Here is a 20,277-nt window from a genome sequence, read left to right as displayed (position 1 = left end):
CTGCAGGTGAAGCTGTGGGTGCTCCCCCACACCTGCATCTGTTTTGTCAATTCCCGTGGTGTCCATATTCCTCCTTGGAAATTGTTTTTATAACAGGACCCTGGTGCTTATTTGAGTAAATGGAAGGCTGCACAGAAGTTACAGAAATTGGATAGAAATTTTGTTAAGGAATAAAGCAAAGATGTTCAAATTTGGGAGTGGGTGTAGAGTGCAAAATTCCTTTTGAGAAAGGATGGGCAGCAGTACAAGCAGCACATGTGCTGTCGGTTCTTGTTCTCCTCTGTGATGTTTCCTGTAAGATCTAACCAGCAGTGGCCAAAGCTATTTTAGAAAAAGAAATGCTTTGAGTGTGAAACTCTTCTTGCCTTGCTTCTAGTTCTATCTATCCCTTTCTAGTTCTCCTTTGTGGTCCTTCAATCCCAAGCCCCTTTTGGGCGTGCTTGAGTGGGAATAGTGTTTATTCTTTCTCCGAGTTTGGAATTTGAGCTCTCCTCCTATGGAGAGCTTGACTCCAGTGGCAGATCTGAAACAAATTTGCTGTTTGCTATGGCGAGTGTAATTAGTTAGTTAAGAGTAGCTGGAAAACAAGAACTAAAATGTTGAAGTGTGAAGCTTTGCTTAAGCTGGAAAATTACTGCAGCTACAGGAAAACCGTGGAGAAGTCTGAAGCAGTGTGCTGGGTTGGGTGTCCCTTTTAAAAGATTTTGCAGGTCTCTGGTATTCAACAGTTGCTTAGAACTTGCTTCCTACAAGAAGTTGCTTTAAACAGTTTTACCTGGGAAACAAATACTTTGCAGATCTAAAGCAAGTGTCACTTGACCTTAGAAATCTTAAACATAACCCTCAGAAAGACCCTGTGTGTGGCTGCAGGAGCTGCTGTGGTTTCAATGCCTCAGCCTGTCGCTGAGAATACACTTACCTCTTGGTAGTGATGCACCTCAGCAAGCCATCTTGTCCCAGGAAGTGTGTCTCTTCCTCTTTCAGTTGCAGCACCCTATTGTTTCTTGTTCTAGCAAGGAGTGTTTCAGAGCCAATGTGTCTCCTTCCCATTCTTTCTCCCCTTTGTCATTCCCTGGGGCTTAACCAGCCCGCTTGATAAACGTTCATCAGCATGCTGTGGATTACCTCATCTGAAGATAAGAACTCAATACACAATTACAATTCTATTTCCAAATAACAGTTGGCCAGGCTGGAATGCCTTTCCTCTTCCTAAGAGAAGAATATTTGATCTGAGCTCCAGAGTGAAGTGCAATGGATTTTGATTCATTATTATTTTTTCAGTACTTCCCTTCTTTAATTTTCTTCTAGTTTTTATGGATATATTCCAAAGATTGCTGTCCCACATCTGAAAATCTTTGAACAAAAAAGTGTGTTCTCCAAGATCCTGAGATGAATGATATCCATGTCTGCTAAATGTTAGCAAGGCTACTAACACTGCTTTGTCTCCACATGTATTAACAGGACTGCCTTAGAGATGCCTTTTCCATGTGGAAAAACACAATTCAGAAATCCCTTCCTCTTCTATTTTTGATGTATGTTTTATCCAAATTTCTTTTGTAAGGAGGCTGCAATAAGGATCAAAAGCAAGAACTGTTATAAAGGGGAATTTCAACATCTGAATTAGCGTTTAATTTTTTAATTCAAAGATACTTTTTGATGAACAATCACAGTGTTTAGTTTGGGATTTTCATTGAAACTGACTTTTCAATGAAATCTCCTGATTTTTGCCGACAGTTGAATTGTGTTTGTTGAAGACGCCAAATTCCTTCCACAGAAGTCTTGCCCAGTTCTAATCAGCAGTGCTGGAAAAAACTGCCTGATCCTGGAGAAGTCCCCTTCAGTCATTGGAAAGACATAATGAGCTCTAGACTTCCTTCCTTCCATGTAAGCCTGGCCCACACTGCTGCTGCTCTCCCCAGTCATCCTGCTGACACCAAACCCTGCTCAGTGTGGGGCCGAAATTTCCAGTGCATGATAATGTGTTTATGCCAGCAGAGTCTGCAGGCTTGGGGTTCATCTCCAGAGAAATGTCTCAGGCCAGCTGAGAAACATTTCACTAATCCTAAATCCAGTTCCTTGCAGGACAGAGCTGTGGTGTGGTAGGACCCCTTTTGAACCTGTTTGCCCACTGAAATGCTGCTCTTCATTTTACTGGATCCAGCTGGCCCCGTTGGGGAAACGTGTGATGGACACTGGTCCTCTCCCTTGTTCTCAGCCCTGCCTTTTAAAGGGGTTGCCCGTGTAAATTATAACGTTTCTAATGGGCTGTTAATTTTAGGGTTCCTGGCTAATTGCCACGTAGACACTTGATTGACTTTACAGCGTAAAGTACAGCTCACTTCAGTCACTAGCACGGCCAACTAGCCTTGCTAACTCAAAACATTAGGAAGCCGTGAGTCAAGCTTCTCTAATCACACCACTGCTTGAAAATTATGAGATTTTGTAAACCTTCTGGGGGGTTTATTTGGCTGGGGATTATTCATGTTTCTATACTTCATTATCTGCAGCTGAGGGAATTAGAATTTGACTATTTGGGGTTTCTTTTCTAATTGCAGTTCTGATCACCGCCCTCCGTACTGTCACATGTACCAGCATTCAAGGGTCTTTGTAGAAGGTCGTAAAAATAAGATGGGCAGGGTGCTTTCTGCCTCCTGGCCTATCAATTTTAACTTCCAAACATGAGCATAACTTACTGAAAATTTTGAAGGCAAGCGTTTGGGGTAATACGGAAGATACCTGATCCAGCCATTTCCAGGTTATGGGACTGACAATTCATTATCATTCTTAGGTTCACATGGCATGAGATGACATTTCTAAAAGGATGTCTGGTTAGTCCTGCTCTCATATAATATTCCAAACTCTTGGAATTTGGATTTTGGCGGGCACTGGGTGAAGAATAGCATGTGGTGACATCCATAGGAGAGAACATCCTGCGGTATAATAGGCCCATGTCCCTTCTTAAAGGGATTTTCCCTTTCCTCACAGGGCCTTTTCCCCAGGGTCTTTTATCCATGTAGATATTCCAGAAGGTGTTCTGCTTGGAAGGCAGTTATTATAGTAGGGAGGTACTAACGCAGGGTGGAATGGAAGGGCACATCATTATCTTCTCTTTTTGTTGCTGGCTATTTAAATAAAAGGGATTTCCTTTTCAGAAATTATCATTGTTTGATAGTTATGAAAAGCTGAGTAGTGCTGGGATGAGTCTCCTCTTCAGTCCCTGCTTTCTCCATCGTGCCCCTCTGCACACACTGACCAATAAAGCTGCAGGGTCTCTTTCCAGTTTGAAGAAGGCACAAGAGAAAGTACTTTATTCCTGCTGTCTGTGACTTCTTGGTAAAATGCCAGTTTTTGAAGAGTCCCAGACTTGCTCTGGGAACTCCTCTGGTAGCCAAAAATGTAGAAGTGGTTTCTCTTGTATTCCAGGACTCTCCAGGTGTGTGCAAAGTATAAAACAAGCAGTGATGCTGACAAGATATTCCTGCCAGCTCATGTCCTTTCATCTGCAGCTGGTGAGGAACCTCCTTTGCAAAGTTTTTTTACTAGGAGAGAGTAAGTCTCTCCCAAGGATCAGTGCCACCACAGGGAAAGGAAATGGCTCATTAAATGGGACATCTCACATCACCATCTCTTTCATCCCTTACCAGAAGCTCCACTTCAGCCCCCAAAGTATCCTCTAACGCAGCATGTACAGTCTTGTACAAGGCTTCCCTAGATACTGTGACATGCAAGAGAAGCTTCAAGGTCTGTAGACTGAAGTCAAGATTAGGGTTGGGGGTGGATTTCATACCCTAAACGCTCTGTGCTTGTGCCTCAGAGTCCCTGACAGTTTGGTATCTAAGCTCTCAAGAGGAAAATACAGTAGGAATGCTTTTTCTCAAGTCAGCCCTTGATAAAAACTCTGCAATTCCATCAACATTAGTTGCATGTCGAAAGACAAAACATCAAATTGTTTCTTTGGTCTTTCTTATTTGGGTTTTATTTTTCCATTTGTTAAAAAAAAAAAATCAGCAGCAGGATACTACTACATTTAAAAACACAGGAAATATTTTTGTTTCCTTAAACCTCTTGGTAGAAAATATTTCTCACTTTCCTTCTAGTTGTGATCAGTGGCTCATCTGCCCTTGTCAGGTGTTGTCCAGATCTAATCTGAGCAGGCACAAGGAGATGCTTGAAGCTGTCACAACGGCAGAATTATCTGAAAAGCATTCCCTGAACAAACTCTGTGCAAGTTGGCAGTGGGGGAAGGGAAAGTAAAACTTAATTTTAAGCCATTTGGGAGAGGCACTGTCATTATGTGCTGTGTGCATTAAATGCAAACACAGAACAGGTTCAGGTCTGTGGCTGCTGCTCTTAGGTGTGACAGCAGTACAAATGAAATAATAAGATCAGGTAATCTCAGCTGGTCATTAACCCTGCAGTAAATGCCTGTTTCGTTTGCCAGGTAGGAGCTCTCAGGAACCTCAGCTAAAATTGGCACCTTATTGTGCTAAGCACACACAGACACCTAATTAAAGACAGTCCCTTTCAATGTGTTTGGTGTAGATGGGCAGGACAGATAAAGGATGGGAGCCTAATCATCCCTGTTCCACAGACAGGGAGCTGAGGAACTCCGGTGTCCCAGGGACCCTGCCATGGGTTTGCTGTGCTATCCTGGAGAATTGCCATGGCCGGCAGAGTCTTACAGCCCTGCTCTGCCCTTCAGCCACGAGCTCATCCTTCCCCTGCAGAAGGATGCACCGAGTTTCTTCTTGCTTAAATAAAAACTTCAATTTACACGTTCCTTGTTCCTCTTTTAAAAAAAGCTCCCTGACCATGTTGGTTTCTCTCATCCTCTCGGTGTGTTAGTCATCATTTAAAACACACACAATGATTTAAATGAGTCTGATCATGTTCTAGTACAATATTTCAGGGTGGCTACTTGGTGTGACTTGCATGAGGACATGAAATGCCAGAAGGACCAGTGCAATCAACAGCAAGCCTCTGTGCCAGAACGAGTGGGTGGGGTCATGTGCCGTATACAAGGGATTCGTAAATGTTTACTATAATTTGCTGCCTGATTATCTTTGACCTCTGTGGGTTGGCACATGTACTGATTTATTGCATCCATGCTATCTTAATTTCTAAGGACACAGCTGACAGCTTTTTGAAATTAAAAGCAGCTTGTTTTCCTCAATTACTTAAGTGCAGAGGCTCAGGCACATAGGCGGTCGTATTTTTCTATCAAGAGAATATATGATTTGTACAGCCAGTTACACTTGTTTGTGGTTCCCTGGACTCTGGGGATGTGCAGAGGCAGGCATTCAGAGCTGGCTCACAGGGATATGTTTACCAAGACTTAGCAAACTTTTCCTTCTCCCACTGCTGGTCCTGCTTACAAAATATTGCTCTTCCGAGTCTCAGCTGGAATTGGAAGGCAAAATGAGGAAAGTCTCTCAAAGGTTGCTCCCAGTGTTTTTCTAGCCCAGCTGGATGCAGGTATTATTGGAGACCTCATGAGAAGGATTATTCCAACAAAATTTTCACCCTGGCCTCATGGAATAAGGGATACAAACAACTCTTAAATAAGTATCCAAACTTACACTTGCTTAGCCAAGGTGAGACACTGAAGCTTTTGAGGCAGCCCTGCTAACACACTCATTGTTGGACCATTTTGAATGTGTGACACCAAGCAGTTATGTAGCAGATCAGCAGGGACTCATTGGATACAAGTTTTTCATAGTTCTCATGTTGAAAATGCCTCTGAATAACCAGGTCAGACGTTAGGAAATCTGGTTTTCTGTCAGCTATAGCTCTGTCTTGACTTTTGCTAATTTGGGGAAAGATAATGAGAAGCTGTTTGTGATTTTAAGTTCTCTGTCTGGAACTTGAGACTTCCTCAAAGTCTCCACCTTTCAGAGGCCCTCTCAGTGCAGCCTGTAAAACTGAAGGGTCCAAATTGTTCTTACCTTTCTCTTAGTTACTGTTGCACTTCTGTGTGCAGAAAAGGTACATAACCCTATCTGTGGATCTGAATTTCCAGGTGCTCTGGCTGTGCTACAGCACAGTTGTGGACTTAGGGACTTAGAGACTTTATTCTCATTTCACATTAGTTGTGCCCATACAGGACTCAGCTGCTGCTGGCGGCATTTGTCTTCACATCAGGCAGCAGCACAATGCAGTGATTTTCAGCATCTCAGTCCAGGATCCCAAAAACCCAGGATCCAAGACAAGTAAAATATTCACATTTCTTCTGAAAGTGAAAACAAGTTATAAACTCCGAAGTGCTATAAAAAAGGTGGCAATTCATTTTCTTTAAATCTCCGTGACAGTTCCTCTCATGCTCATCCCAAGATTTAAAATACATATTGCGAACAGCAGCTTCATACAGATGTACGTTTCTCTCTTTAACAGATCACTCGTTGAGAAAGCAGCTGAAATAGATCCAGACTATTCCAGCCCTAAGCCTGCCTTCTTTTCCAGAGTGTAAGGAGGAGAGGGGTAGCCTGACTGATCTCTGTGCATGTGAGCTGCTGTCAACCCCACGGCCGCTGTAGGACAGGCCAGGCAGGCTGCAGGCAGGCTCAGGCCAGCCCTCCAGCCCCCTGGCTGCTCAGGCCACTCCTGAGAATTCTCAGTGCTGCTCCTGAGAATGCAGCAGAGAGAGGGGAACGGTCCCCTGCTCACCCACTGCGCCCCCACAGTGCAGCTGGAGGTGTGATTGCAGTGCAGATTACCAAATAACAACCGGCTTTAATCTTCCCGGGGTTTGGGGCAGGCTGGACAAGCCTGCCTGGGATGTCACCTGCGTCCTCAACAGCTGGTGCCTGAACAGGGTATTCTCCACTGCTTAAGGTACCCAAAAGAGCGGGATTGAAGCTAGGCAGTGTGTTGCTGACGTGCCTTTGACTGCAAGGCTGCTGCAAATTAAGGTGCTGGAAGTTCTCCGTCCCAAATTACTGTGGATTTCTGTCCAAATCTCTAGTCCCATTGCTCTCACTGCTGTGAGTCCTGAAGGACTTGCAGTTGGAATGTGCAGGACATCTCTCTGTACAGGCAGAGTTGGATCTGACAGGGGAATGACTTCTTAATGGTCGTGCCAGAAGGCCAAAATGATCTGGAAACAGACCAAATTGCCAATCCAGATGCCTAATAACAACAAGAAGTCATTTTCCCTAGATCAGGGTCTTTTTATAGATACGTGTAACAAAAGGATATTAAATACATAAAGCCTGATCACAGAGGAAAGAAAGGCAGAGGAGGTGTAAAAAAAGCACTGGAAACTTGAGACAAGAAGGGAGAAAACACTGAAGCTGTTACGATGTAAACACGGATGAGGCACACTCAGGTACCTGGCACAAGGAGCTGTGGCTGGGACTGTACAGTAGCAGAGGAAGAAGGGAAGTCTGAGGAGCACAAAGCTTTCAAACAGGCTCCTGCAGCAAGTCAGAACTAACCCCTGGAGTGAGGTTGGAGGGAAGTCAGCTTTGTAGATACCTAGAGAGCCAGTTAGTGAAAAGTTGTGTAATTAAACCCCGAGTCCAATGGCAGCAGAGTCCTGCATGAAATCATGATTCTACTGAAATCAGTGGCAAAAATCCCAGTGATGTCAGTGCAGCAGCTGCTGGCATTTCCCCATAGCAATCTCTGCTGCTGCTGCTCATGAGCTCCAGGACTGAATGTGGTCCTGTCTGCATGAAGAGCAAAGGGCAGTCATCGGCAGATGTGCACCAAAAGCACTTTTTCAGAATATGGCTCTTTGATTAGGTGTGTTTCTTGGAAAAGTTTTCTTTGGGAAGTGCTACTGTCACGTCAAAATACGGGAAATCTTGGAAACAGTAACTTTTCAGCTGAAGGTGTCCGTCCTGGAAAATATCATTCATCCCAAGGACCTGATGGGACACCAAAGACACCACCTTGAGTCCCAGTATTCAGGGACTGGCTGGAATACTGCGGTGATGTTCTACCTCTGTGTCAAATCTCACGGCACAAACCCTCATTTGCTTGTGAGCAAGGAAGAAGCTGAACTCGGAGGCCTGCTTGGATGAAACCCTGTTTGTCCAGGCGCTGCATAGGAATAAACAGCTCCTTCACAGGATAAGGCAGCATCTTGCCGCCTCTCGGAAGGTGCATTGTCACCTCTCCAAGGGTGACAGCCCCTCGGGCTGAGTCCCTGGACGCAGGAATTGGACCGGGACCGGCTGTGGCAGTCAGCAGAGGGGGGCAGAGAGCTGCGGATGGAGACCAGCCTGCCCTGGGCTTTGCAGTTTGGGAGCAAATGCGGGAGAAGTGGCGTTTTGTGCCGTGCTTTTCCAGCCGCTGGAGTGCTGGGCACTGAGCAGGGACCCTGCGTGCTCGGATGGATGGAGAACAATAGTTCAACAAAGGACCATTGTTGGATAAATCTTACTTTAAGTGAAGGCTGCTTTTGCAAACCAAATTCAAAGCCATGACAGGCAAGACTTCATTTTATCTGCTGCTGAAAGGAAGATGCTTAAGGGCTTGTCTCCAAAGGGAAAATAAATGCTCATTTAATTACATCTTTTCTGGTGAAGGGACAGTTCATTATTATTACTATTTATTATTATTATTATTATTGTTAGGCATATTAGAAAGAGCTGTGTGCTGTAATATCTTCCACTGCAACCACATTGATTAGCACTAACTGAGAATGCAGTATAATAATAACACGAGGCACACAGGACTCGTTGGGCCTGTCCTGGTTGTTCCTTAATGACGCATGTATAAAATAAGAGGCACAGCACCTGTGGAGATTCCCAGCACCTCCTGCTATGCTGAGGCAGGGGCTGCACTGCATGAGAGCACTAACCAAATCCTGTGAGTGTGTTTACATTTTGAACCTACCAAATCTTCCCAAGTGGAATGCAGGGTCCGGTTTCAGCCAAGGAACTGTTAGCAGTGAGTGAGAGTTAATGGATCAATCTGCTGTCTCTTGTCAGTGCTTTTACTGTTGACTTCTGGAATGTGTTTGATGAAAAGAAAGCAACTTCTTGAGACAGAAGATACAGATGTAGCATGTTAAGGTTGGGACCTACACGAACAATAAAGCAATGTTATCAGTGCTTTGCTTCCCCCGTGCCGCTTGCCAAAACTGACAATAGAATAGCAGCACGGCATTTCTTTTTTTAACCACTGTAACTGCTAACCATTTGCTCTGACTCTCTTTGCAGACACAGTCAGACCTTGTGCCGGTGTTATAAGTGAAAGGTGCCCCATATTTTATCGGGGACCATGTTGCATAGCCCCTTGCTGCCTTTCTGTGTCCAGTGGAAGCTAAACTGAGGTGGAATTTGTAGGACTGTTCAGCTGAACCAGAGCCGTTTGCCTGATGTGCTTTACGTGCTGTCCAGCAGCAGAATGCCCGTGCCCCATGTGAACCCTGTGGGATGAGCCCTGTACCCCAGTGAGGCGGGCTGTGACCCAGATTGCAGGGTGATGTTGGGGCCTGTGGTTGCACCCACCCAGCAGAATGCAGTGGTGTGTGGAGGGAGCCCGGCTAGCTCCTGGGAGTGCTGTGGTGAGGGCTATCCACCAGCAGATATATTCCACTCTCCAGCAGCAGGCTATCCCTGCTCTCCCAGAGCCAGGGCGTCAGGAGTCCGCTCTGGTGTGCCTCTCGGCACTATGGATACCCCCATGCTGTGTAGACATAACCACAGCGGCTAAAGCCCAGAGCCATGGAGGTATTTAGGCTTTTAACTCTCACTGAAATGAGCAGGAGTTAAAAGCCTAAATACCTTTGGGGATTTGGGCCTAAGTGGCTTACAGAAAGCCTGTGGCACAGCAGAGGCTCAGGGATTTTGACTCAGAGACCAGTGCCTCCGATATGAAATCATTCTTCCTCTCTACATCTGGTAGCAGTTTGCATTCACATTTCCCAGCTCAGGCCATCAAAACTATGCCCATGCTTAGGACAGGAGGTGAAGAATAATTTAGGTAATTGAAACTACAGCAGGAATGTGGTTCTGTCAGAGGGCAGTTGCCTGACCTGGAATTTAACCAGACAAGTAGGGATTGAGGAAAGTGCATGCCAGCTCCTGCCTTTCAGGTGCATGGAAGGCAGTCAGTTTCTCTGGAAGAAGGGCAATAAATAATTGAGCTTATGTGTCTGTTGAAAAGGAAGCCATATTGCTGGGAATGAAAGCAGGAGACGTGCCAAACACTTGCCTTGTTATCCACATGACTGTTTATCAGTTATAACTAGAGCTGAGCCAGTAATTCTTAATGGGCAATTCATATGATGAATATCTCCCCCTCACACTATGTGTGAATGGTGTATGAACCGGCCATTACTTTCAAATATTTATTTACTAGTTACAATTATTTGTTTAATACTGTGAATAATTCATGGTTTGTGTAATGTTTTCAGGCAGTTCTCTGAAAGTAGCCAATACCCAGGCTATTTTCATTGGACGGGGAAGTAAATGTCGCCTTTTTCTGATTACGCCAGTGTTAACTGAGGATAACTTGAAGTCAAAAGGCTGGATCCCTCACTGATGTAATTTGGCATAGCTCCATTTTTTCCCCCATTGATTTCAAATGAGCAGTGTTAATTCACACCAACTTACTTGAAGGCCCTGAAAAGAAGAATTGTACGAAGGAAGAATGACTCCTACACCATATTGTCACAGGACTGGCTAAATGTACTGCATTTCTCAGTCACATCTTTTCATTAACATTCTCATATGTGTAAATTCAAAATTCACATTTAAAAATACCATTTTGTATTAATATCTCAGTTGCCTATTACTGAGCAGCTTTGCAGTGAATTATGCTTGTATGATTGCACACACAAAGTGATGCTTTTGCAGAAATAGTCCAAGTTCAGTTTTTATTTGCAGAGTAGGGGGGAAATTGTTTTGAGGACAAATCTGTGGCTTGTGTTGAGGTTAACCTGAAAAACTTCCTTGTTCAGTGTGCAGGACTTTTCAGTTCCAGTATTACTTTTACCATTACAAAATCTTCCCTTATATAAATCTCACTGACGTCAGTGGAGCTTTGCCACTTGTATTTGCCTTATCAGATTTCCAATCCTTAAAGCTATTTTAGAAGACGTTTTTAACCACCTTCTCTGTGGTACCCAGCTAATGATGGGAAAAGTAGAGCAAGGGGTTGTGATTGTGTCTCCCTGATTCTTTGCACCAGTTGCCTGTTGTCTCCAAGTGGTGTCTGCCACATATGGAATACTTTGTGCCTTGTTTGTCTCCTGTATCTGTCCCTTTCTGTTCCAGTTCCCTCCATTACAAAAGCAAATTATACCTAGTGATACCACAAGAGAATCAGGTTGGAATTAAAGGCTTGGTCCCTAAAAGCAGATTTGTAGGTAGTTTCTGTTTCTAGATTTCCAGAGCAGCATGCCTGGCTCGCACTCAACACTGCTGCAAATTTCCCAGCTAAATCTCTAAACACCTGTGTTTTTCTTTGGCATTTCTTATCCAGCTGTACAGAAAAAATTGTAAATGCTGTCACTCAGATTGTCACCATGATGTGGCCGTGGTCTTGGCTGCAGGATCCTCGTGTTCACAGCAAAGGGATTATTAACAGCACTTCACAGGGAGAAGTCCTGTGCTTCTCTTTCTTCTCTTTCATTCTTGCTCTTTACTGTTTCCTCAGCACTGATGCTATGGCTCCTACATATGCAAGAGCATAAAGAAAAAAGAAAAATCACATTTCAGAAAGATCTGTTGCTTTTCTTGCTGGAGTAACACAATTAATTTGAGTGTCAAAGAATCTACTCAGACTAAATGTCCAGGTGCACGTCATTGCTCACTACATGTAATTTACTAATGAGTGGATCCAGACTAACAAACCGAGGATCCAGCATGCCCTCTGGCTGCCTATAAAAATGAGGAAAGATAATGAAGTGGTGTGAATCAGGGCCTTTCTGTAGCAGCGAGGCATGAAAAAACTGGAACACCACAGCTTTTGCTGTTAGGTACCAAACACAATCTCAACATTTCTGTACCCAAGCACAGGGGCAAGCAAGTCCATTTCACAAACCTTGAAAAACATACCTGGCTGGCTATTTAAATTTTTTTTGTATCCCAGGTTTCACGTTTCTGGATGTCTACATTGTGAAATTTGCCTACATTTGGGGTTTGACCATACAAAGTAAGCGTGATTCTCAGAGAGGCACAGCTCCTGACCTTTCTTTAATTACAAGCAAATGCAGGGGTTGATGGATATTGCCGTACTGTTGGTCTCCTCTGTTGAGTGAACATTAGTGAATGGCCTTCTGAAAAACAGTGGGGTCTTTGTACCGCAGCCTGCAGCTCACCAGGAACACACCTGACTACACCCAGCTCTTTTTAAGCAGAGCCCTGCACAGTGTCAAAGGAAAATGTTTTATTGTAAGTGTAGGGAAGAGCAGATGCATAGAAGAAAGGTCAAAGACTAAGAGAATCAATTGACCGGCTAAAACAGAGAATCTTTGGGGATTCTTAGCAGAAAACCTCTTTGTCTTCCAACCACTGTGATGGTGCAACCTTCAGAAAGGACTGCTGTGACCTGAAAGATATGCTCCTTTCTGTATCAGGTCGTTCCAGCCAGCTCAAAGGCGGCAGTTCTTCCACCCTGTCCTGTCATTGCAGCTGTGTCTTCGGCTGTGAGCCCTGCAAACACTTGGTTCCCTTTTGTGTTTGTTCTTGTACGACTCCTTTTCTGAGACACAGTCCTCAGAGGTGCAGGACGGTCAGATTGTCCCTGCTGGCACGGGCAGTGCCAGAGCCAGAGAGCACACCCAGGGGAGCTGGCTGCCCACGTGGTGGTGTGGCCACACCGTGTGCCGCTGGCTGGGGACACTGTGTCCACCCCTGCAGAGCTGCAGCAGGGTCCCGTCAGCGTTGGGCTATTTCAGCAGGACGGACACAGTGCCCCACATGGAGGTGCCTCTAAGGGGGATGTTGGCATTAAAATGTCTTTTGAGATAACAGTGTGCTTCTGAAATGTCTCCCAGAGATTCCCCCTGAGCTGCCCATTTTTGTCACAGAGCACTCAAGGAGGACATCAGCAGGATTCCTCTGGGGTGGCTTCAGGGCTGCAGCCAGCCTGGACCAGCTCGTGCTGGTTGCTGTTGCCATTAGGCTGCAGCTCTGAAGGAGAGCAGGGAGTGTAAATGCCCTGTGTGGATGCCAGGTCCTTGGCACCGATCATTTCTTGCTGTGTATTTGTGTTCCTCCTGTTTTGCACTGCTTGCTGTTACAGATGTGGTCAGAGATGCTGCAAGCCCCACCCAAGCACAGTGACCTTCCTTCCCCTCCCCTGGGCCGTGCTGTTCATTTCTGACATGTGTGTAAGGCTTTGGGAAATCAGGTTTCCTTTGCTGAGACTCTCCATGTGCTTGCAGGGATTTCTTTATGCCCACACCTTGGTGAATAGGGGCTGGCAGGTCGGATGAGGCAGCTGCAAAGCTGCAGGGTGTGTACGGGGCAAAGGGCGAATTGACTTCTGTCCCTTTGTACAGTATCTGATCACATCTCAGGATAGTCCCCTTCCCCTTACTTGCACTCACGTAATTACCAGCCCTTGCTCTTTGGTGCTGCCTCTGGAGGCTGGCACTGTTGGAGCATGTAGTGCTCCTCTACGGACCCTCTGGCGCAAAGATAGGAAGAAACACTGAAATTAACTGTAGGTGGGGTAGCAATGATAATTATGTTGGATCATAACTTCCACTGATCTAATTAATGCCACCTAAGTTGTGCCTTGTGCAACTGCTTTGATTTATTGGTGATATCCACTGTTGGCAGTGATGTTTTTGCAGAGGGCCCATGGCTCTGATATACAGAGTGATAGAAGCTGGATTTCACGAGTGTGGTACAGTTACAGTTGGAAAGGTGCCTGTTTGTGATGCTCTTTAAAGAAACTGGAAACTGGGGATCCAGGTAGGATTAACCAAATAGACTGTCTTGCCCAATTAATTTGCTTTCAGCCCAAATCCCTCACAGTGCTCTTAAAATGGTGTTTTCCTACTGAATGTGGCAGAACAAGCTCTCGGTGTTTCCAGCATTAAGTGACAGTAAAGACGACTCTCACCTAAGCTCCAGTTTACGTTTGCTCAGGATATGTCTGGATTTTACAGCTGAGCAATGTCAGGAATTTAGTCACAAGTCAAAACTGCTTTATAATGCATGGCTATAAAGATCAAAGGTTGCAAACCCAACGTTGGAGAGCCAGGTCCAGCTCTTCCAAGGCTCATCAATCATGACTTAGTTCTGGCCCATCTCACACGATCCTACACCGTGTACTGTCTGTCATTTGGACAAATGTTTATCCGTACCATTAGACCTGAGACTCCCACAACTCCTAGGCTAAGTATTGCCATCGGTTCTTGACAGCACTTTCCTGCTTTTTGTTTACCTTGTATGTCTTTTTCCTCCTCTGGTTTTTTTCTGTATCTCAACGCTGATAATTTTCAGTATGCGCTTCTGCTAGCGGCACACTGGGAATTCTCAGTTCTTCCAGCTGGAAAAAGATCAAGATCAATATAAGATCAAGATAAAGATCTGGTTCCCTCTGGCTATTTGCTGAAGACCATTACATTTGTACTTAGTGAAGTTCAGTGATGCCCTGCCAAGCCATGAAGCCAAAATAATGCAGGAGAAACCAAAATAAAGGTTTGGCTATGGTCAGTGAGTCTGCCCATAGTCTCCTATCACACAGGTCACTAAGGGAAGAGTGAACCAGACTCTTTCTGCACCACTGTGTCAGTCTGTGCTGGGGCACTGGACAAGTCACCTTAGTTTTGATTTCCCATCTTTGCTTTTCTTTCAGTTGTGAACCCCTCGAGTAAGGGCCAATCCTTTACATATTGGGGCACCCACAGTCTTAGGAGACTCTTTTCCCTGTAGTAGAAAAAATTATCTTTGTGCAATTTATCATCCCAACTTTGCCTGGGAAAACTGGAATGCTTATTAAAAGTTTTTCTATGAAAGATTCCTTGGTGGGAGATATAGAAAAAACTGGTAGGCACTAGGATCACTGGCAATTCTGGGTTTTAGATCTTCCTGAGTTAATTTACCCCAAAGATATGAATTCTGTCAAAAACTTTAAGAAAAATACTTTTGTCTCAAATAAAAATATTGTGCTATCTCAACCAAAATATTTAATTTATTATTTTAAAAAGCTGTTTAGCAGCTGCTTAGATGAAAAAATTAAGAATTTCTCCAGTGATACCTCAATTAAATATTTCAATTAAAATGAGCATCTCTATATTAGATCTAACATTAAGACATAACAGCTGTTAACTTTGGGTTTTAGTTTTGCCTGCTTAGGTGACAGAAATTGAGAAAGGCAGTGGGACAAAATGTACTTTAGTATTTTTGAGACCTGAAAAGTTTTCCCTATTTCTGTTCCTGAATGAACTTTCTCGTGGAACCCCAAGGAGTCAATTTGGTATATAGTCAGTTGTCATTTAAGTCACAGGGTTAGAAATGAGAATCAATCCAAGTGTCTGTTCAAATAACTCGTTTGTTTCCTTTCTGAAGTGGCTGTTTCTGCAGACCCAGCCCGGTTTTCTCACCCCATACTGCCCATTGCTCCCAAGGATTGCTGGGAAGAATAATGAGGAATGTAATTTGCTTGTTATTGTGGCTGTCACTGTCATGGCTGGAGGGTCAGAGTCCCATTTGACAGTGAAAAGCCAGATTTTAAGAAGTGATTGCTTAGTCTAGGTTTTTTTTTTTTTTTTTTACTGTCTTTGGATATGTGAGAAAAGCTTAAAGGACTGAGCCTTAATTTTTGAAGGTGCCTGAGAAAGGAGTCTCAGGCAGAACTGCTTCCTGTTCTACTTTGTGCCTTTGACAGTGCAAGAAAGTTGCATCAAAGGGAAAGCAGAAAAAAAAAAAAAAAAAACAACCCCAAAACCAAACCAAAACAGGGAAGCACAGTTGCATTATCATTCTGAAGAAGCATTTTTATGCAAATGCATGTAACAGTTAAAATAAAGCTCATGTTCTGTTGCCTTTAACTTTTGTAACTGCTGGGGTGTGACAGGATTCAAACTTTTCATGGCATGCCAAAAATATTTCTTAACATGAAGGTACTTTGCCTAGCTAATGTAATTATGTCCATTACTCACAGGGATTCCGTCTTGTCCGGGACTTTGTCTTATTCCCATATTTACTGCTAGGAGGAGATGGAGCCAGGGTTGATACCAGCGTTCTGGTGTTTCTTGCTACCGCTGCTCACCCCTGGAGAGCCTGCCAGAGGTCTCATGGGGAAGGAGGACAAGAATCTGCCTTGCCCGAGGGTTGGGAATGCCAGGAGCTCCTGGGCTGGGGTAGAGCTGGAGGTAGAGGGAAGATTTGCGCTGGTGGCTGCTGCAGACCTGAGGCAGAGGCTGGGCAAATCATGCTGGATGGATCCCCTATGGGCCCACGAGCTGTATTTCCAGCTGGAAGCATCCCTGGGGATGAACTGAATCAACACTGGCTTAGGCTGGGGGTCTGGCTTTTGTGGGTTTGTGCAGGTCCTCAGAGTAAAGTCGTGGCGGGTCCTGGAATTGGTGAGGGGATAAGACTACCTTTGGCAGCAGTGGGATCTTCTGTTGGATTTTCACCTAAGGCTGGGTGCGATTCCAGTTAGAATTTGTCTGCTTGGCTGCTTTTGTTGAGGATTAGGCTGTGTAGCATTGGATGGGAATTTCAAAGAAATGCAGCAAAAAGTCCTTTAACCATCAAGAGGGCAAAGTTTCTCCCCGTTGGTGCTCATCACTTCTGGGGGAGCCCTTTTTTCCATCCTCTCGAGGCAGAACCTGGAAGTTTGGGCCACACATCCCCTGTGAGCACAGGACCACGTGGATGCACCACTCCCAGCCCTCCTGGGCAGGGGTATGGGCCGCTGCAGAGACCCAGAGCCTTGAGTTGATTTGATCTGTACCTGCCTCTGTAACTACGCCTGGCTTCCTCTGACCCAAATTACCTAACTCAGCTGGAATTTCCTTCCTCATATTCCTGCCCTTACATCTCTGCACTCACCTGCCGTATTCAACAGGCTGCCGTGGGGGGGTGGGGAAACCGTGTGCTAATGCTGAGCCCACCTCTGCCCTTCTCCCTGCCTGCTCGGAGACACACTGTGTAAATGGAATTTTAACATCAAAAGTTTCAATTACAGCAGGAAATGTCAGGCCGACAGAGTGCGACTGTTCCGCGTTTCCCATAAGGAATACTCCCACCCCTACTATTTACCCAGATGGAAAAAACAACCTCCGATGGTATTTTTTTAAGTTCTCAGGTAAACGGAGCTGAATGGTATCATCACATACACGGCAGGCTTTCTGCAGGAGATGAAAAGTGTAAATCATAGCACAGGGTCCAGAGCCTTCACAGTGCCTTTTTCATGGAAGAAAATCCTGGGATACAGGCTCTATGGGATGGGGGCTGTTCGAGAGACAGCTTAACCCCCAGCAAGTCAGCAGGCCCGGGAAAGAGGAGCTGCATGGAAACACTGCTCTTGGAGCAGGAGATCCTACAGAAGGCAGCAAACATCACTCTGGAGGTGGGGTATGGGAGAGCCTTCTAGGAGACACAGGGGGTCAGTGCAACGACCAGCAGAGCTGTGCACCTTCCAGAAGGGCCTGGCTCTGCCTTCGTGGTGCTGTCTCTGGAATAAGGTCTCCTATTCATCTTTTCTTCTAGAGGCTGAACAAAACGAATTCTCTCAGCCCCTCCTTTGTCACTGTGAGCTCCAAGTCCTGATCATCTTGGTTGCTTTCTCCTTAATCCATCAAGAAAACGTATCTGGGACATACTTTGCAGGTCACTAGGTTGAGCTTTTATTGGAATAAATGTAAGGCTTTTACTGTGGCCTCAGAGACCCCCACTGGTCTTGGCCTTGTTGTGTAGTACAGAAAATACACTGCTGAGATGGGTGATGCAGCCTTCTCATTCCCTGCAGGGACTCCATCATCTGATCCAGCAGGAAACAGGTCATGCTTTTAATGACAGTGTTCAACCCGTGGGATCGTCTTGGACATACTGGTTCCTGGAATCGCAGCTAGGGTTTCCAAAGAAGCCTGGAGAGCTTCAGTGGTCAAATTAAATCAGTGAATGCAGTAACGAGGAGTTTGGCACTTAGGTCAGCTGGCTCTTCAGGGTAATTTAGCATATCCCAAAAGCAGGCTCAGTCAGAGTACTGTCCAGCAGAAAAGTTGTTGCTGTTGTGTGTTCAGAAGCATTTAGGATTTCCAAATGGCTCAGCCAACTGCTTCCCAATGGGAAGTATCCGTCTTCATGTGTGCTGAGTGCTCAGATTGCTACTCATGCACAGGAGGGAGATTCTTTTCTTGTGAGAGGTGAGTGGTAATGTCATGTGAAACCTCCTTGTGTTGCTTTATAGGACTGCACAAAATCAGCACAGTCCAATGTGTTGTGTGGATGTGAGGCTACACTGCTTCCAGCTAGGGCAAGTGGGAACACAAGCATTTAATTTTGTAGAAAATGGTGAGGTTTCAAATGTGCTATTCTTTGATAGGAAGATGAAATGTTTCTTGAAATGAAAATTAAATGGATGGAGGACATTTTGAAAAATAGCCTTTAGTTGTTGGTTAAGGAATTCACCCAGGCAGAGGGAGCTGAGCACTGAACTTGCTGCCCTTGAGCCAACCAAGCAGGAGTATTTCCCTACATCCTGTGAGTGAGCCTGGGTGGCAGGTAAAGAGAGCTACCAGGACTCAACAGCCTTTGGGATGGGTTTGCAGCACTACTTGGGGAGATGAAAAGGAACAGAGCAATGTTTCAGGAGGTAGATTCAGCCTTGGGTTCATCCATGGCATCATCCTTGGCAACTCAGTTCAGCTCTGGCCCACGTGACACTGGGAAGACCCTCTAATAACAGAGGAGCAGGAAAAAAGGACGTGACACAGGGTGGGAGAAGGCATCCTCTGAAATCTTTATCTCCAAATACAAGTTTAATAGATGTCAAGGGTGCTTGTTTGTCTTTTCTTTTTTGAAGAAGCTTATTAGCTATGGGAAAAAATGTAGAGTTGTTCCCCATGAGTAAATCTGTAGAGATTTAAACTGATGGGAGAAATTTGCAGCTTGTGTAAACCAGCCATGGCTCTGTGGAGTCACAACAAATTATACCAGCTGAGGATACAGCCCATCATTTTTAATAGTTTTGTTCTTCCACATAAAGGAAGGCAAGGAAACAGGGGATGTCAGGCAGAAAACGAAGGAAAAAAACAGCATGGGATTTACAAGGTCTTTGCCACACTTTTCTCAGCCTCTGAATGGAAAACATCTGCCTGTCCGCAGAGCACTTTGATGGCTGCCTTACAGATTTGGGCTTCTCCCACCCTCTGAATGGCACATTGGCAGGCATTGCTTCCCTGATGGCAGCTGCCCTCCTGGGAACAGGTGAGCTGAGTATTGCCCAGAGCAGCTGAACACACACCACCCGCTGATCCCAGTGGCTCATTCTGCTGGTCTGTAAATATAAATTATGGAAAGTGTCACAATTACTGTTCCTTTGGAGATATAAGTTTAGAAGCTGCCTCTAATGACTGATGTAGAGTAGTAGAACATGATCTTTCCATGGAAAGTTGATGGCTACTACAAGATAAGTGTGGGTAAAATAACAACATCTTTCTCTTAAAGCTAAGGCAGGATGTTTGGTCATGCATTAGAACTCTGCAGCTTCTCATTTCTGAGATCTGCTGGGTGAAATACTGAGCAGGACTGCAGGAGACCAGCAAAGGTGTTTGCAAAGATCCCAGCTGGGCTTTATGTCTCTCCCTGTAGGAACCTGGCTGACCAGTTCTGTGCCAAGCCTTTTTGCTGGAGCGGCACCTCCTTTGCACAGTGGTCCTTCATGCTCTTGTTGCTTTTGGAGGGCCAGGAGCAGCAGCAGGTTCCCTGTCCCCAGGCTCAGTCGTAAAATGCAGCTCAGAACAAGGCAAAACAGGAGGGCTGGAGCTAAAGGATGCACGCAAGACCAATCGTGTGTGCAAAACAACTGTACTTCGCCTTTGTGGCAGCATCTAGCACTCCCCTGGATGGAATTCCTTGGGATGTAGGTGAACAGGGACAGCTGATGAGAAGCTAAATGCCTTTGCAGCTGCCTGGGAGTGATACTGATCTCATCCTAAGGGAGGCATCTGCTGTAGGCCAGGTGATTTTTCTGACCAGAAGTGCCTACTCACTCCATTAACTCTGGTGGAGGTGAATGTGGCTGAGCAGGTGCAGATACCAGATTGTTGGGATTTGGGTTAGAAAAATACCCCGTCCTTTGCTGCAAGGCAAGTGGTGGTGAGGCTGGCTCCGAGGGAATAGCAGCAGGTCAGTG

This window comes from Sylvia atricapilla, chromosome 3, assembly GCF_009819655.1.
Source record: "Sylvia atricapilla isolate bSylAtr1 chromosome 3, bSylAtr1.pri, whole genome shotgun sequence".
Lineage (NCBI taxonomy): Eukaryota > Metazoa > Chordata > Aves > Passeriformes > Sylviidae > Sylvia > Sylvia atricapilla.
The sequence above is the reverse complement of the archived record's forward strand: the minus strand, read 5'-3'. Positions refer to the sequence as shown.